Genomic DNA, 15,657 nt, shown 5'->3' on the forward strand with positions numbered 1-15,657 from the left:
AAATGAAGGGGTCAAGAGATGAATATTGATTGCTCAGTGTTCAAACTGTGTGCTGGAAATCCTTAAAATGCCCACTCTGAATTGTAATGAGCTAAACTATTTACCAGCATTCTTTTATGGCAGAAGAGAGTTATTTCCACAACTTGCCATGGCAAACGTTATGTTTGATTAAATGTTTATTCATTTTCCATTCTAAAATAACTTCACTGTATAGATGCAATGAAGATAGGTCTAAGTGAGAAAGAGAACAATTTCTCTGTCTGCAGATTAGATCATTGTCGTCATTTTCACTGCTTATTAGCTATATTTTGTTGCTAACACAGGCTGCTGACACACTAATTGACATCTCCGCCATCCGAGATCAGTAAGGTTTCTTGAATTATAGCAGCGTAACATGAAGCAGGCAAAGCTGATAATATGCAGATACAATACAAATACAGTCATTGTAAGTTATAGCAAGAATCGTCTTCAACATACAGGTGCTCAATTAAGTTGTCTTTCTAATATAGTTGTTTATGTATAACAATTCCATGTCCCACAAGCCGGTTTTGTCAGCCAGGGATCGGTCCGCCAGGGCCTCCCTTGGCTGTCACTCGAATTTACCATGGTTCTCAGCCGGAAACAGGTGGATTACCCTCTTCAGGTCAGGAAGGAGGCCCTGCCTCAAGTGGAGGAGTTTAAGTATCTTGGGGTCTCATTCACGAGTGAGGGTAGATGAGATTGAGAGCTGGACAGACGGATCGGAGCGGTATCTGCAGTTCTGCAGGCTCTTAACCGGTTTGTCGTGGCTAAGAAAGAACTGAGCTGGAAAGCAAAGTTCTCAATCTATTGGTCCATCTTCATCCTTACCCTCACCTACAGTATGGTCATGAACTATGGGTAATGACCGAATGAATGAGATCATGGATACAGGCGGCCGAAATGAGGTTTCCCCGCAGCGTATCTGGGCTCTCCCTTAGGGATAGGGTGAGAAGCTCATACATCGATGTGAGTCTCAGTGTAGAACCGCTGCTTCTCCACGTCAAAAGGAGCCAATTGAGGTAGTTTGGACATCTGGTGCGGATGCCTCCTGGGCGGCTACCTGGAGAGGTTTTCCATGCAGGTCCTACAGGGAGGAGGCCCCAGGGCAGACCCAGGAAGCGCTGGAGGGATTATATCTCTCGGTTGACCTGAGAACGACTCGGCATCCCCGCCCCCCCCCCCCCCCCCCTAAGAGCTGGTAGAGGTGGCTGGGGAGAGGGAGGTCTGGGTATCCCTCCTGAAGTTGCTACCCCCCGTGACCCGAACCCTGGACTAGCGGACGGTAATGAATGGATGGATGGATATATAACAATTACACATGGGGTTGACATAACTGTATAATTAATATTACATCCATTAGCTGGTGTTGGTTATATTAGTTGATTTTAGTTAGATCATTTTTATTTTGTCAGTCCAGCATTTCCTACTGATTTGAAAGTGATACTACAATTAGTTATTAAAATATCAGGCAAACTCAAAAGTGCTATTGTAATCAGATTTAAAATCAGAATTTTTAATTAGCAGGAGGAAACATTTTTACAGTGTTTCAGTGTTTTAATTTAATATTTTATAAATTATTTTGGAAGAGGATGACCACTCCTGGGTGTCATTTTTGGGTGTAAGATTACACAAATAAAACACATTTGAATCCCACATAGAACCTACTTGGGCAAACTCATGTGGGTCCTCCATGGAATCCATGGCAAAACCCAATTTGAATCAATGATATTTCCCTTATATTTCCCATTTACAACACAAATGGACAACACATGAAAATATTGTCTGGGTCCTATATGGATCCAGTCAGGACAGCCGAAATGGGCCTCATTTCTAACCCATTTAGATTCTACCCAGATCCCACTTGGGCAAACACACATGGGTCTACCATGGAGACCATGGCCAAACCCATTTGGGCCCCACATGGATAGGATACATGTAAATGTGTCTGCAGCAGACTCATGTTGAAAATCTCACGCCAGCCAGCTGACCAAAGTTGGCAACCCTGTATTACTTAAGATGTTACCCCTAAGTGACGGGGTGACCTTAGTTTTAGCAGCAATTATTACATAAACAGGAATCATAGAATGTATATTAAGCAAAATAATTTAAGTCAGCGTGATGACAGGCAGGCTAGGCTACTCCGCGAGGTTAAATGGCAGATATCTATGGCTAACCTCACATTATTTTCCTGAATGTCTTCTTTTAAGATACACTTACATTGTAGTCATTCTGTGGTGATATTTAAGTTCTACTTTGCAATACTTACAGACGACTGCACTTTCATTCACTTTTAATGTGAATGAAATTTTTTGGACCCTCATATGCTATGTGCGTCTTCCTTCCGCCATATTTCCAAGTAATCGAGAAGGAAAATTTTGATTGATGCTTTTTAGTAATCGAGTTTAATGGAGTATTCGTGACAGCTCGAGTTTATTTTACTCTTAAAAAATATTAATTTACCCAAAATAGGTGAGTGCAAAAACGTTGCTGTAATTATTTTCAGTAAATCCTACAGGTTATTTTATTCAGTGTGGTATTATAACAATAACATTCTGTAAAGCAGACTTCAGTAGATGAACTGTAAAATTCACAAATTATTGGCAACTCTGCTGCCAGTATTTTACTGTAAATTTACATGACAATTATTTACACTGCAAGCCTAGGTGGTCAGTTCGGATTTTCAGCAAACAACCAATTTTTCTGTTTGTCTCTTTACAGTATTTTTAAAATGTGACCAATATCAGATTTCACTGTGAACTGGTCATGGTCCTGAACTGACCCACATGTGCAAAGAAACAATAATAATAACTGTTTATTCACCATTGGTGCAAGTACATTAGAACACTTCTCTCTGGCTTCCTCATCTTGCTCTCCATAGCTGGAGGGTCACAGCACAGGGTCAGCACTCCTGCAGCTGGGGTTTATGGGCTTTGATTTGGACCCTTGAGCACCAACAGCAGATATGAGCCATAAATCAGGAATGGCACCAGGTTTGAATGAGGCAGGTCCTGTAGGTAACTATCAGACATAAAGGACCTCAGCCAGGCTGCATGGATACCAAGCCTCCTGTTAGCACAGGGACACATTTTCTGTTATAATCAAACATGGAGGAGGGCTTTGCTCCAACTGATAGCTTCATTTTACATTTTACAGCTGCTTCACTCATTAGCTGCTCTGTGAAGCGTTTGCAGTTACAGCAGCACTGTAGCTTACTGACATGGTCTGATAAGCAATGCATTGATTTTCCTTGGATTTACCCACGATTGTTCAAATTCATTTTGATTCAAACACTACAAAAATGCCTCCTGTCCTCTAGCTGCTGTTAAACCTCAAAATAGATGGCAATAGTGGGAATTTAAGAAGGAGAATGGTAATAGTAAGAAGAAACATTTATCAGTGTCTGAGAGAGCTCTCTGTCTGATTTTAACTTCTCTTTTCACTAGTATCTGTGATAGTGAGCTCCCCCTTGTGGACTGAAACTGAGTGTGCAGACAGTGCAGAGGTGTGGCATGTCGGAGTTCAGGCTGCTCCTGTCGGATAAGGAAACCACCTGATTGCTTTTGACTCTTAATATAATAATTAGTGTTGTATATTTCTTACTATAATAAGAAATACACTAAATTGTCAAATGATGGACATTAGAGGGCTGGAATATGACAAAAAAATGAAGTATATTAGTTATAAAGAATATTCATTTATTAATTGTCATTTCAGAATTATTGTTATATCTGAATTTCACTCTAGCATATTGTGGTTTGAAGTAACTGGATCCTGCACCATCATATTAAAAAGCGCGGTGATGTGACGTATTATACAGTGAGTTTTGCTTTTTGGAACCTTGGTTGTGTGAACCGTGGTTATCAGGCTGCGGACAAAAGGATGCAGGGATGTGTTCCCTCAGTCAGCATGAGTTCAGTATAAAATGTAACCTGTAAGACATGGTGTCTGATACACCACAGTATCTTAATGCAGAATCATCACCACAACACTTTATAGCTTAATTCAGCCTTTATTAATATTATATTTACTCTGTTTCTGTGTCTCCAGGTTGCAGTGCTGCTCTGGTGACCCAGGCTGAGGAGCCGGCAGTGATAGAGGTCCAGCCTGGAGGAGCAGCCACTCTGCATTGTGGGATCTCTATTAAGACAGACGTTTCCTGGATTTCCCTGCAGTCAGACCCCATACCAGCCAAAGTCGTGGACCTGAAAGTTGGAGCTAGAAATAATATATACCTTGTTAATATCGGAGAGAACTATACAGGGAGGCTGTTTCATGTTAGTGGCTCTAACACACAGAGTCTGCAGCTGATAAACATCACTGAGGCAGATCTGCTGATCTACTGCTGCTTCAAAAGTACAGAAGCAAAGTTTGTAAACTGTACAAAGCTGAAATTCAAAGGTAATTTAATGGCGAGTGATTCAGATTAAGGTCACTGTGGATTGTGTGTGACTTTATTACATCAAAATTACTTATATACCAAATATTAAGATTACACTGACGGCAATATAGAATTTATATATGTATGCATAATATATTTTTTCCAAAATAAAAGTTTTGATGTGAACTACAGATAATGCATGTTTATAACAGAGATCACTGCTTATCAGCCTAAAAGTGATGATGTTTATATTCTGTTTACAGACCATCCTGGAGGCCAGTCCACTCCCCACCTTCTCCAGTGCATGACCCTGAACCCAGATCACCTGCATTGTTTTATCCTGATTTGTTTCATCCTTCTCCTCTGTCTCATCTTCCTGGCCTGCTATATTTATAACCAAGGTCAGACATGTGTGATGTCACTGTGTTTTGTGTTCCCTGTCTGTTTGGTCTTTTTGCGTCTCATTCAGCCCCAGACTGGGCCATAGCAGATGTGCAGTCTGTCAGGTACAGACACTATACACTTCCTGCGGGCTGTGTGTTAGTACACTGTGATACAGTGTAACTCCGACTTTCTTCCTTAGCTAAAGGCCAGTGGGTCTCAGTGGGTCACACCTCCAGGACTGCTGAGCAGGTAAAGTGCCAAAGTTACACACAGTATTAGCTGCCATGGTGTTAATCCTTACACTAAATATTAGTAATTTATAAATATTCAGGCATCAGCTGTGTCTAACCATCGTTTATTGTGTTTCCTGTTTGAAAACCTCAAACCTGCAGCCAGTCTTGTTCTAACACAAGTGTGTCCAGCATGCAGAGCAGTAGCCCTTATCAGCAGGGCTGGTAGAGCACCCTGTGCACTAGCCCGTAGTGAAGTGAGCGATCTTTAGGCACATTTCATGTTTTGTACAACCCACAACTGTGATTTAAAAAATGTATAGCAATCAATTTTCTGACAAGTGTAACACCCCCTTTTTTAGTGTGGGAAAGTGTGAAAATTTGTGACAAATTGCCCAGCGGTATTGCAATTTGTGTATCGCTTAATGGTCAGACAGTCAATTGTCTGCGGAAGTGAGGGGGCACGATGTCCGGTACTGTGTGTGCTGCATTTACAGTCATTTTTCTGTATCTAACTGTAAAAAAAATACGGAAATATGTATACGTAATTGTATTAAATTGTGCGAAAAAGGCGACTAAATCACACCCAACTTCTAAAATTTTGTTGGGAAGACAGCTTGTTTATGTTGCTGTATATATGTGCTTGTGTGTGTGCGTGCATGTGTGTTTGTGTGTATGTATGTGTGCGTGCATATATGTGTCTGTACAGTATATGAGGGCATTTCAGACATGTTTTGGTTTGACTATGGAGCTCATTCGGTTTGAGATCATTTTTGCCCGTTTTAAAGCGCATGTAAAAGTCGAAGATCATTATGTGCTGGTTGGGGAGCCTGGAACTGTGTATCTGCGTCACGTAACTCTGGAGACAGGAACTGGTTCAGCCATTGCGGATGGGCTACATGCAGCTGTCAAGGAAATGCGTCTTGAGGACAAGATCTTGGCAGTGGGAGCCGACAGCACTGCAGTTAACACTGGCCCACGAGGTGGAGCAATCCATTTGCTGGAATGCCGACTCGACCATCCGGTGCAGTGGATTGTGTGCTGCATGCACTTGAATGAGCTTCCACTGCAACACTTGTGCAAGAAACTGATTGGTCCCACCGAAGGACCAACTCAGTGGAAAGGACCGATAGGCAAAGCCTTGACAACATGCGAGACATTGACAAAAGCCGACTTCAAGAGTATCTCTGATGGCGAGCCGCTTCCATTAATTGATCACAATGATCTCAGTCGAGACTAAGCTTATCTGTATAACATCATAACAGCAATCAGAACAGGTGTCATCAGTGATGATCTGCTTCGTGAGAAACCCAGAGCTATGTCAATGGCAAGATGGCTAACGACTGCAAGTAGAATTTGTCGGCTATACGTAGGAACAGTTCAACCTACCAGCGAGCTCCTTTTTTTGACACAGTTTATTGTACCTATGTGGTTCCAAATCAAGTGGCACCCAAAATGCACAGATGGACCGAATCACCTGTTGAAACAAATTCAGATGCAAAAACATCTCACACCAGACAACCGAAAAACAACATGGCCCGTCATTCAACGTAATTCCTATTGGGCTCACCAAGAAAATGTGCTTTTGGCTACGTTGGCAGATGAAGATAAGTCAAACAGAAAAATAGCTGTTGATATCATAATGACGATTCGCGCAGCTCCTATGTCATCTCGACGCCATATCAGGGAATTTCGACCACCACAAACTAAAGACAGTGCTGAAACGCTGCGGGACTTACTTCCTCCTTTGGATCAATGCACACTTGAACCGCCACTTACAAAAGTACTCTCTGATGAAGTGCTGAAGAAAATTGTCCAGCAGCCATATTGTGTGGACATACCATGCCATTCTCAGGGTTTAGAACATTGCATAAGAATGGTGACTGAAGCAGCGAGTGCTATTTATGGAATTGATGCGAGAGATGGCTACATAAGAGCAGTGGTCAAATCAAGGGATTTCATGCCGTCTTTTGACACAAAGACAGACTTTTCTGCACCTTTTGATTATTGAAATACAGCAAAACATACAGGAACAGACTTTCTCTGCTGTGACATTCTTTTGTTTGTCCAGGACATTCAGTTTTGCATGCTTGTCTGCAGGTTTTGTGCGTTTTAATAAAAGTTGTCAAAAATTTTTAGGTTCCCAAAGTTTGGACTCAAAAAAGGACCCCCTTTTTTGAGTCCAAACTTTGGGAACCTAAAAATTTTACAGTCGTCTGTCGTCTGTAAGTATTGCAAAGTAGAACTTAAATATCACCACAGAATGACTACAATGTAAGTGTATCTTAAAAGAAGACATTCAGGAAAATAATGTGAGGTTAGCCATAGATATGTGCCATTTAACCTCGCGGAGTAGCCTAGCCTGCCTGTCATCACGCTGACTTAAATTATTTTGCTTAATATACATTCTATGATTCCTGTTTATGTAATAATTGCTGCTAAAACTAAGGTCACCCCGTCACTTAGGGGTATCATCTTGCATAATACGGGGTTGCCAACTTTGGTCAGCTGGCTGGCGTGAGATTTTCAACATGAGTCTGCTGCAGATGCATTTACATGTATCCTATCCATGTGGGGCCCAAATGGGTTTGGCCATGGTCTCCATGGTGGACCCATGTGTGTTTGCCCAAGTGGGATCTGGGTAGAATCTAAATGGGTTAGAAATGAGGCCCATAGTTCCCTAACTCGTAGAATTTTTTGGTTTACATTCCTGAATTCGGCGTGTTTTAATGTACAAAACCTGAAATGTGCCTCATGATATGTGCGATTTTGTTTCCTGACACTACGGGCTACTGTGCATTCTGTGAATGACGTCACTCTTAACTGTTTCAGCACTGCTGAGGAAGAGCTCTGACTGATAGCAGAGGGGAAGCAGGACCAGCCGACACGATCAGGTACTGTCACTGGCAGGGCTTTCTGTGGCCTTCAGACCACTTCTTTAGGACCTGCACTGTTTTAGTTCACGTAAATCTCTTTCCACATCTTTTCTCTTCTTTTTCTGTTATCTTTCTATTATCTCAAATGTTGCCATTTGCTCAATACACAGCATTAATACTGACACAATGTATACTCAGTACCAACACACACACACAAACATACAACACAGATATATACATGTCCATCTCAGACACAGACACATACTGTAGGACAGATACAAACATACAGGTCATACACAATACACACACACACACACACACCTTTAGCGAACATCAAACAACTTAACAGTTAATATAAACGTGACCACACTTAAATTTGTCACATGGAATGTACGTGGAATTGGTTCCAGGAAAAAGACGATAAAAATTGCAAATCGGTTAAGAGATCTGCAGGCAGACATTGTCCTTCTTCAAGAGACTCATATGGCTAAAACATCTGAGCACATACATACCTTCCCACAGTACCCTCACATGTACTCAGCCTGCTACAACTCAAAACAGAGGCGTAACCCTATTGATTAATAAAAGTATAAACTTCACTCTTAACAATACTATAACAGATACAGAAGGTAGATTTATTATACTTAATTTATCTATTAAAAATATGGATTTCTGCATTGCTAGTGTTTATGGACCAAATGTTGATGACCCCTCCTCTTTTCATGCTTTCTTCACTTCACTTTCTGTTCACTCGGACTCCACACTTATAATGGGAGGAGACTTCAACTTGGTATTGAACCCAGAAATTGACAGGCTCAGCACGGCAGTGAGTCAAAGGAACTGGCAATCTGCAGATATTCTTAAACAATACATGAATGATTTTGGTCTTTGCGATGCTTGGCGTTCACATCACCCCACTTCCAGGGATCCTTACACATCCTTACTTAAAGAACAAGATTTTATTAATTATTTCAAAAATGAGTGGGCAACATATTTGGATAATAATGACTCACCAGAAGTTTCACCATGTATTCTCTGGGAAGCAGGAAAGGCAGTAATGAGAGGAAAAATAATATCTTACTGTACACATAAAAAAATAAAGAAAAAACATATGTTGCAGAATTAGAACAGAAGATTAAATCACTAGAAACAGCGTATGCTTCATCGCCGCAACCTGAGAAAACTAAAATTGGAATTTAATGAATTAAATGATAAAAAGACACAATTTCTGGCAAACAGATTGTGTTTGGAAAACTTTGAACAAGGCAATAAATCTGGGAAATTCCTTGCTACTCAGTTAAAACTCAATAAAAAAAAACAACAATCTGTTCTATTAAAGACTCGACCGGGAATGTAACTCATGATCCTGAACAAATTAATAAATCTTTTAAAGAATTTTATAAAGCTTTATACTCATTACAGAATAATCCATCTGATGATGACATCAACAATTTTCTTAGCAATATAAATCTGCCAAAACTAAATGATGAACAAATTAGGGTTCTAGACTCTACTCTATCAATATCTGAATTCAATGAAGCCATACAATTTCTACAAAATAATAAAGCTCCAGGTACAGATGGTTTCCCAGCAGAATTCTACAAAGTATTCTATCAGAATGGTTACTCAAATTCAGAACGATCACACGCTATCTTCAAACATGAACTCTGCCAACATTAGCCTGCTTCTAAAACCTGGTAAAGACCAAACACTAACATCCAGCTATCGCCCAATCTCATTGATAAATGTAGATCTTAAAATAATTTGCAAAGTTCTTGCCAAAAGATTAGAAAAAGTCACGACATTCCTTATACATCCCGACCAAACAGGTTTTATCAAGGGTAGACACGCAGCCAATAATACACGTAGATTAATAAATGTTATAGACTACTGCTCCATTAACAAATTAGAAACCACAGTTATCTCTCTAGATGCGGAGAAAGCATTTGACAGAGTCAATTGGAAATTTCTATTTGCAGTTCTACACAAATTTGGATTTGGGTCATCCTTCATAAGATGGATTAAAACACTATACTGCTCCCCAAATGCATGTGTTAGGACAAACAAATTCATTTCCCAAAGTCCATTATTCAGGCAAGGTTCAATCTTAATCAGTTTAACTTAGAAATACCTCCATGGGTGCTAGAATTTTAAAATCTTTCTAGCCCCAAATTATTGTCAAAAATGGATGACTCAATTTCCCTTCCAATCTCAAAATGGGAGAAAGATCTATCCATCGATTCAGATCAAAACTTTTGGAAAGAAATATGTTTAAACACCTTCAAAATGACTAAAAACCCGAACTTACAGCTTATACAATACAAAACTCTGCATAGAACTCATTATACAGGACAAAGGATGTTCCAAATGGGCCTTATCCAACCTTATCACCCACTGCTCAGGTGACTTTGTGGAGAACTACATGCATGCCATATAGTACTGCACCCCAGTTCAGAAGTTCTGGCAAAGCATATGTGAGGATCTATCAATTTGGTTTAATTGCTATATCCCAACCTCACCTACATTGTGCATTTTAGGTGATGCAAGTGTATTAGATATGGAAGAAAATAAAGTGTGCATGATCCTTACTGCCTTAGGCATTGCAAAGAAAACTATCTTCATGAACTGGAAATCAAAAAATAATTTATGTGTTACTCAATATAGAAATTTAATGCTAGACCACATAAGTCTGGAGAGAATGTCTGATTCCCTCCAAAAAAATCAATTGGGCAAATTGGATTCTCTCTGGTCCATTCTGGCCAATTCCATTACGTAGGGGGGGTGGTCGGCTGTGGTCTCGTCTCCTCGAGGTTCTGGCGGGTGGCGGGGTTGGGCCCTCGGGCTGTGGGTGGCTAGTGGCTTCTTGGAGCTGGGGGGGCTGTGGCTGCCATCCTGCGATGTCTGGGTGTCTGCCCTGGCTGGTGGTGGTGGGGGGGGGCTTGGGCGGGTGCTGCCTGGCGGTCATGGGGCGTGGGGTCTGGGGTGCCGGTGGTGGCGGGGGCTTGCCCTGGGATGGGTGGTTGGCCTCTTTGGTGCGGGCTTGGGTGGGGGGTCTGGGGCTCTGGTGCCCGGGGCCTGGCCGTTTCCTCGGTGGGTGCCTTCCTGCGCGGGGGTGGCCTGTGCTCCCTCTGGGGTAGTAATCTCCCCCCTGGTATCATGAATCCCAGCCCCTCTCCCCCCTCTCTCACATAACATGCCACGCACACATGTAGGATCTCGGGGTGAGAATGTGCCGTGCACGCTGCGGTGAGGGGGCCATCCACATGGCCTTACTCGCTGTGCTGAGCGGCCCTCTGCCTCCCCTTGTTTTAATTGCACTTTAGTCATCACATATCAGTATACACACAGGGCCTTGGGGGGTAGGGGCACTACTCACCTCTTCACTGCTGCCCGCCCCTCAATTTTACTTACACCATATACATTGAGGGTCTTGGCGGGGGGGGGGGGGGGTGATGGAGAGGAGAGCTGTTTGCAAGCAGTGCTCCTCCTCGCTTCCCCCATCAATTTTAAATCCATCTTAAGTCTTTCAACAGTCATACTCATCCCTTACACCACATACACTCACAATCACCAACACATGCATCCAACACTCCACCTCTCACACAGGTGCGTGGGGGAGGAGAGTGGGCGGGTCTTCCTACACCCCTGCTCCCTGCCCGCGATGGTGGGGGGGCACTAGGGTAGTCGTCCGGCTGGCGGCGCCCTGGGGTTGCGGCTGGCACTGGGGGGTGCCGTCCGTTCTCCTGCATGGCGGAGCGTGGTCCGGAGTGGATGGGATTATGTCTTTTTGTCTCTGTGTATGTGTCTGTGTCTGTTGTGTGAGTGGGTGTATGGTCTATGTGTATGGCTGAGAGGTGTGTCTGCGAGGTGTCTGTGTGGGCAGTGTGGGCCTGGGTCCGGGGCTAGCTTCCTGGGTGCGGCTGCCTCCTTGGCATGGTTGCTGGCCCTCCTCCCCGGGTGGTGGACTGGGGGGGGCTCGGGCCTCTCCGGTGCGGGTGGGGATCTCTGTGGCCCTGGCCTTGACCCGTGCGGGAGCAGTCGTCACCCTGGCAGGGTCGGCTGCCTGTTGCCTCTGGTTCTCTGGGGCTCGTGCTCTTTCGGCTGCGGGGGGCTGCGCCTGGGACCTCCCTCCTTCTCCTGCTGTGGTGGGGACCCTGCTGTCATGGGAACGTGGGGCCTTTGCTCTTCCGTGCTCTTGGGGGGCTGCGGACGCCTTGGGTCTCCTTGGCCTGTCTCCGCCGGCCTCTGGTTCTTGTGGGGTGTGGTTGCGCCCCCCCCTCGCTATCAAGTACATTCCATGAAGAAATTCACACACTTCCCCCACACAGATGAACACACACGCAAATACACCTCCACACTCCCTTCCACGCACACGCAACAGTGTCTGTCTGTATATCTGTTTTATTTTCTTTATTTCTTGTTGTGTCTTTGTATTTATCCTTTTTTGGTTGTATTTAAAATGCTGTATTTTTATTTTTTTTCTTGCCTTATGTGCTTTTTACGTTACTCCTGTCTTTCTTAGCCTCTCTGTCCCACTGTTGTCTCCCCCTTTGTTTTTTTTTTTTTTCTCTCTCTTTCCTTCCTTCTCTTTAATCTCTCTCCCTATCCCTTTTCTTCACTCATTTTCCTAATCTATCACTCCCTTCCGGGCAGCTCGGCAACTGGAATATTTTATATGTATTAAATAAAATACAGTAAATATACGAATAAAAAGATATTGACCAACATGAAGGGCCTATACAGAGTTTATAGAGCCCCTCATGGTAAAGCAAATATGTCTGACATAGCAGTGCATTCAGACCATTATTCTGCTTGCGAAAGCTGCCGGACAGGACACATTAAAAAAAAAAAAGAAAGGAAGGAAAGTGTCTCTGCTTAATCAAACTTGCTATTGTAGCAAAACAAACTCTGAATGTTTAATTATCTTTAGCTGATTTAGAAAGTAAAGCTTTTTCTTTACAGGGAAAACCTGATGAGTTCTCGGATGGAGATCAAATTACCCAAGAAGCGAGACCAAAAAAGAGGAGAAGATGCACAGGATGCTGTCTGGACAACAATTATGTGACGGGTTTGTTTATTCCTGAAATGCTGAGCACAGAACAGAAAACACTCACCATCTGTAAATTGCAGGATTTATTATTTTATTTTTGGAAATTTAACTTAATGACATTAACTAATCCAGGTTGGCAAGATTGATTACCCAGACTTGTAGATAAGCAAGTCTTTACAGGAATTAAATAAAAACCACATATTTGTCTCTACCATAGATTTGTTTTGGTTCCCGGACTGATCTGTTCAGCTCATTCAATGACCAGTGGTACAGTCTGTGAGTAAATGAGTCGTAGTTCAGTTGGTTCACAGCCAAGATCAGTGAACAAGTCATCACTGTTAATGAGAGATTCGCTTTTGCTACCCACTGGTGAGATGATGTTCATGCACCTGAAAGTATTGGTGTGGCTACTACAGTTTGGGTATAAAATATAATGCGATATACAATATGCAGTGGTGATAATTATATATCATTACATCACAAATACATTTAAATTATAGCTTAAAAGCCCTGTCACATACAGCCACCCAGCCAGTTCCTGCTCTGCCTCCCCTGAATATTAGACCCAGCTGCAACTCATTAAGGTCATCAGTTAGCAAAGTTTAAAAGCACGTGTTTCTCAGCAGAGCCTTGTGAAGTATTGAGTGTTCCACCATAAACCAGCATCCACTACCATTGCTAATTAAAATCCCTACTCCTTACCCCATCCCTGCTTTACATGTCCTGGCCTTCAATACCATATCTGCAGGGCCTTGTTATCAAGGGCAGATCTAAGGATGCCAAGAGGTGACCACGGCCAAACCCAGTAAGCAGGTGGCCACCCTACATCAAAAAAATACAAACAAAATATGAATCATTTAATTTTTTAAGCAGAACCATAGAAGATACAAATACAGCTGGTCGCTGATGGCCACCACAACAGAAATTTTCTGCAAGTGCCACTGCTTGCTGTGCAATAATATGTGCTGTTACAGTACTCTGTAAACCAATGATTTCTAACAACAAATGGCACCACAAAGAAGTGAGAGAAGAGTTTTTTTTCAAAGTAGAATGTTTACTATGTTACAGTGACAACTGTGAGGTCAACATTACGAAGGTATAGGAAGTGGTGTAAGCACTATTCCACTTCAGAACAAATTAAGCATTGAACGTGAAACACTGAAACATGACGTGGTCCTCATTAAACTGCTTTAGGCCCCCAGTGGTGGCAGAGGAGGCTGGAGAAGCATCGGAAAACCAGGAGGGCAAAGGAGAAAAGAAAAAAATGAAATTCTGGGCAAAAAAGTTTGCCTTTCTGAAAAAAATGAAAGGAAGAAAATATGAAAAACCAAAAAGTCAAGTGAGAGAGAGAGAGATGAGAACCAAGCTGTGGTGGAGGAAGAGATGTGTCACGCCCCGCTCCGTCCGCTCCCGATGTGTGCCACGCCCACCTCGTTACCTCGTGTGATTCCCTGATTGTTCTTACCTGTGATTCGTTACCCTTAGCCTGTCTCTTGTATTTAGTCCGTGTCTAAGTCAGTGTACCCCAGATCTGTCATTGTAGTGTCCGTCGATGTCCGTCTGTCGTGCAATAAACCCACGTTTACCTGACTACCTGGCTGCTCTCGCCTACTTCCCTGCTCGCCCGAGCCCGAACGTGACAAGATGGATGGACATATGAGACTGGTGGAGAAGGAGACAGAGCTAAATAAAGCATTTAATGGATGTGGAGAAGTACAGGTGTTGGGTTGAAATTGTATATATATTATCACTCATGTGTATTCTTAAGAATGTACAACTTGTTCCATGTAGTAACAGTGTAAGTGCTTAACAGTAATTTTCCACCACGTGCAACAGACGAGGCCACCTATGACACGTTCTGTTGTTCCTGTTCCCACTCCCACTTTCCCATTGCATCCTATCCCATTCCAAATGTTGTTCACACCCACAATGTAACCTGATCAGTATGTTTACCTTATAGTATAAATAAACCCTGTCGAGGGGCCACACCTTGGAAGCCATCACTGTAACTCACTGTAGAAGGTGTGGCTCCCCTTGTACAAGTAAATCAGCGCGTGTCTCATACTCTGTGGGCCAGCAGCCGGGGGGGGCTGATCACTCTCTCCGACATAAAACTTGGTCCTTCGAGCCGGATCACAAACCAGTGATCCGTGAGGATCGGGGAATCCTGAGGACATCACCGGGGCGCCGAGAGGAGCGACACCGAAGTCTGTCGACAGCCGCTCGTCTAAGACGGGTCGAGAAAGTCCTGGAACGTGAGAATTCGTGACCAGGCCGGTGGTTAGGACTGCGCTCGACGACTGGTGATGCCTGACGGACCCCGATCGTCGTGACTGACCCCAGAGGTGAGACGTTTGGTTATATTTCGCCGAAAGGAAATAGTTGAATTAGAATTTAATTGACCTGTTAATTGACAAAGGCTAGAGTTCAACCGGGTATGAATGTTTGTGTGAATGTGGAGGACTAAGTGATTTATAGAATCCTAGGCTGATTCTACCAGTCCTGTTGTTTCTTTGCCTGAGAAGAAAGACGTACTGGTGATTGGGAGATCAAGGACAGGTTCCATCCCTGAAAACTGACACCGCTGCACAGATAGTGTGCAGTAGAAGGCCGTGTTAGTGTCCTCTCCCTAATCTCGTGCCAGAGAATTTCTGCTCAGGACCCTTGTAGTAATAACAATCAACAAGTAAAAGGATGGGAAAGGGGCAAAGTAAACAG

General features: G+C 43.0%; 1 long non-coding RNA gene across 1 annotated transcript in view; it reads left to right on the forward strand.

Annotated features, from left to right (window-relative positions):
• The first annotated feature begins 7,842 nt into the window (after positions 1 to 7,842).
• Positions 7,843 to 15,657, forward strand: part of LOC140588875 (uncharacterized) — a 65,954-nt gene continuing 58,139 nt past the window's right edge. Inside the window, exon 1 of the long non-coding RNA XR_011990106.1 lies at positions 7,843 to 7,907. This is a non-coding gene — a long non-coding RNA (uncharacterized lncRNA). The remainder of the gene's footprint in view (positions 7,908 to 15,657) is intronic.

This window comes from Paramormyrops kingsleyae, chromosome 4 (assembly GCF_048594095.1).
Source record: "Paramormyrops kingsleyae isolate MSU_618 chromosome 4, PKINGS_0.4, whole genome shotgun sequence".
Taxonomy (NCBI): Eukaryota; Metazoa; Chordata; class Actinopteri; order Osteoglossiformes; family Mormyridae; genus Paramormyrops; species Paramormyrops kingsleyae.